This window comes from Octopus bimaculoides, chromosome 8 (assembly GCF_001194135.2).
Source record: "Octopus bimaculoides isolate UCB-OBI-ISO-001 chromosome 8, ASM119413v2, whole genome shotgun sequence".
NCBI lineage: Eukaryota > Metazoa > Mollusca > Cephalopoda > Octopoda > Octopodidae > Octopus > Octopus bimaculoides.
In genome coordinates this window covers 95263946-95268215 of record NC_068988.1, presented here as the reverse complement: position 1 = coordinate 95268215, position 4270 = coordinate 95263946, and the positions used below count along the sequence as shown (strand labels likewise).

Below are 4270 nucleotides of genomic sequence, written 5' to 3'. Positions count from 1 at the left end.
AACTACATGCCACTTGATTTTATATAACTCTCAGGTTGCTGGAGAAAAAAACGTGTATAAATGTATATATATATATATATATATTGTGAGTGAGAGTATGTGTGTATGTGTAATATGTATCATATGATATATGTAAATGAATATGTATATATATATATATATATATACACACACACATTTATGTATATACATATATATGCATTTACACACACACACACACACATATATATATATGTATGAATGTGTTTGTATCATATATGTATCTATATATATATGCATATATATACACATACATATCGCTAAATGTGTACGTTTCACACACACGCACCCACACACGTATATATATACAAATATGCATGTAGCATATCATATGTGTATATATATATATATATATATATATATATATATATATATATATGATATGTATGATGTATGTATGTGTGTGTATGTGTGTATACATAGATACAGGCTTAGAAATATAGATATACATACGCACACAGACGTGTACGCATAGATACGTAAATATCTGCATATATACATATTAATTAACGTTACATATTAATGAATAACAAAGAAATACAATCAATTTAATTTTTTTTTTTAATCTGAGGGTTTGCATTGTTTCTTTCTTTGTTAAATTTCTTAATTCAAATTAAAATTTCTAAACAAATATATTTTGGTTCGAAGCCGAATTTCTAATGACGTACGTCAATCTTTGAGTTCTATAACCAGAATCTTATCACAGTGCCAACCAACTATCACCGAATCACGGGAACCTGACAAACATCACCGGTTTTCCCTGGGTAATTATTATTATTATTATTATTATTATTATTATTATTATTATTATTATTATTATTATTATCGTTCTTATTTTAGTTGTTGTTGTTGTTGTTGTTGTTACTGTTGTTGTTGTTGTGTAGAAATTTTACTTCTCGCTGACGTCGTTGCTGTCGATTTTCATCTGTCCTGTATAATAGGAGAGCAGTTATGATTAAAATGATGATGATGATGATGATGACCATCATCATCATCATCATCATCACCATCATCATCATCTTTGTTATCATTATTAAGGTTGCAAGTTAGCAGAATCCTTAGTGGCATTCGACCGTCTTTACATTCTGAGTTCAAATCCCGCCGAGGTCGACTTTGACTTTTATCCTTTCAGGGTCTATAAAATAAGTACTAATTGATCACAGGGTTTGATGTAATCGAGAGAATACCTCCCCACTAAAATTGGGCTTATTATTATTATTATTATTATTATTATTATTATTATTATTATTATTATTATTGTTATTATTATTATTATTATTATTAGTATTATTATTATCATCATCCTCCTCATCATCCTCATCGTAAATATCTTATTCTCACCACCAACACTTTCAGCAGCGGCATTTAGATCACCGTGATCATCGCCATGAATGTCTTCGTTAAAAAGTATCAGTGAGAAGAACAATCGCAATCACACAAACAAGGAATTGCAGAAATTATTTCTCTCTAGAAAATAAAACAACAAAATCCATCCATCCTCCTCCACAATAGCTCTAACTATAACAATTATTACGACTACTACTTCTCCAGATATTTGAACAAGAAATACCACTTAACAATAGGAATAGCAGCAAAAATGATATCAATAATTAAAAGAATAGAAATTCTTAAAACCGAAAACATTTGTAAAGAAAGAAAAATCCTCAAATACAAAACAAGAGAAGCCATTAACTGTTTTATATAAAATTCCTTATTTAAAGTTAAAGTAAAACGTGCCTCCAGCCTTCCTTCAAATTAAAAAGATGCCGAATAGATATGGCGTTGATTGGAGATAAACCTTTGATAATCACTTTAATTCTTCCAACTTCCAAGCTGTTTTCAAATATATTTAAATATTGACAGAAAGTATAACTGGAAAATATATGCAAGCTTCTCAAGGCGGGACTATTTGAGTTGTGCCTGTCATTTGCGATAAACGCCATTACACTTCACACAAGCTGCTTGCCAAACTTTGCTGGCTTTTTTTTTTCTCTTTCTTGTTTTTGTTCCCTGACCAATATGCTTTGACGTGTTTTTAAAATGAATTAATTTAAATGTTTTCCTTTATTTAATTGTTTTCTTTATTCAATAATGAATGACAATTGCTTTTATTTTGCCTGTGTCTTCTCTCTTTCATGTGTGTACGTATGTGTGAATATGTGTTACGTTGTATGAGCAAATATGTACATATATTTACTAGCAAGAGTGTGTGAGTGTGTATCTATGCATGTTTGTATGTATTTATGTATGTATTTGTAAACATACACATACAGACAGATACATACACACACAAGTATATATATATGTATATATATACACACACATATCTATATACATATATATACACACACACGCAAATATATATATATATATATATATATATATATATATATCTACTCACATACAAACACAATATATATATATATATATATATATATATATATATATATATATATATATACTTACACGTGTATGCGCGCATATACATACACGTACGTATATGTGAATTTTCTCTTCCCCTCCTCTCTCTCTTTCTGTTTGTATGTGTGTGTGTGTGTGTGTTGCAATTTCTTATATATGCGTTGATAACCATTCTGCTTCGGCTAACGTTAGAAAAATATTTTTGTCAGTTGCATCCCTCTGATAACCCCTCCCCATCTCAAGAATTATTCTGATAGCGAATGCAATGCCAACATTAGATACATAACAAAAATCTTCTTTCTCCAAGACTCGTTGAATGCGTTGGAAACATAACGACAAATTCTCCCTTCCCCATCTCACAGAAACATACACACACACGTACACACAAACACGCGCACACATTCACATTTGTGAAAAGGGGGGGGGCGTCCTTATCGTAGTACTGCGAGGCCCCATCGGCCGATTACATAAATAACATTATGTACCACCAATTTCCCCATGAATATGTACAAACTTTTTAACAAGTGGCACCTAAATTTTTAATCAATACCAAAAAGAGCGCACAAATAAACGCTGCTGCTGCTGTTGATGATGATGATGATGATGATGATGACGATGATGATGACGAGGATGATGGTGGTGGTGATGATGATGATGATGATGATGATGATGATGATGATGATGATGATGAAAATAAAATCAGAAAAACTCGATTCTTTTCTGTACAACTTCTGAATTGCTCTCGCCATGCATATTCATATACGATATCTCTAAAAGAAACCTGTTTATGCCTTGGACTGCGAGATATCTCTGTTTACAAAACGGTGAACTCTTGCAATGTTTTCCATCTTGTACTTTGTCAATAATAAAACTATATTTTTGTTGGCGTTGTCGTCATTGTTATTGTTGTAAATGTTGCTGTTGTTGTTGTTATAGAAGTGAAGAAAAAAAATATCAATAAAGAAATGTATCTAAAAATAAAAAAAAAATAAAGAACGAATTAGACAAAAGAGATTTTAGAGAAGACATAGAAACAAATAGTATTTTTACTTTGAAGAATTCCTCATTTCTACTTGATTGGGTTTAGGTTACATTCTGTCTTGTTAGATTATTTTCTGTCGGAGTCTGGAGAAAGAGAGATAGAGAGATAGTTAGATAGACAGAGAGACAAAGAAGAAGAGGGAGAGAGAAAGAGAGAAAAGAAGGCTTGTGTTGTGCAGATATTGTTTTCTTTCTGGTTGATAAATTACATTGAGAAATGACGACCATATGTTTCAAGTTTGGTAAGGAGAAAAGAAGGCGGTAGAGGGGGAAGAACTGGACTGGATTGCTAGAATGCAAGGTGGAGATAGCATAGGGGACTGGTTTGGTTGAAATGGGAGCCGTTTATGAAGGGAAAGAAAGAAAAGGGTGTTGCGAAAGAAAAGGGAGGAAAATTTTGTCTTGACATTCATGAATAGGAAACAGGAACAGACTTGTGTAGTGATAATTGTAGCAATATTAATAATATTTCTGTAACTGCTGGGCGGTAGAATGGTCGACGGTGATTCGCTTATCCCTTGGTCTACGTTATGAGTTCGAGTTCAAAACATCCCAAATCTGGCTTTATCGTACCATTTTCCAGGGGGTGATAAAATCAGTCCGAATCATGTACCTCGATTCCATACATTCGTTTATATTACTCCACCTACCCCGAAAATATGTGGCCAGCATCTTCATCATGTGTAGGCATGGCAGTATAGTAGCACAACAAGCATTAGTTTTCTGTGTTCAAATTCTACCGAATTCGGATCTACTTCCATATATATAT

At 32.2% G+C, this 4270-nt stretch overlaps 1 long non-coding RNA gene across 1 annotated transcript in view; it reads left to right on the top strand.

Annotated features, from left to right (window-relative positions):
- The first annotated feature begins 622 nt into the window (after positions 1–622).
- The window catches only part of LOC128248532 (uncharacterized), a 30086-nt gene continuing 26438 nt past the window's right edge, over positions 623–4270 (top strand). The window contains exon 1 of the long non-coding RNA XR_008264707.1: positions 623–803. This is a non-coding gene — a long non-coding RNA (uncharacterized LOC128248532). The remainder of the gene's footprint in view (positions 804–4270) is intronic.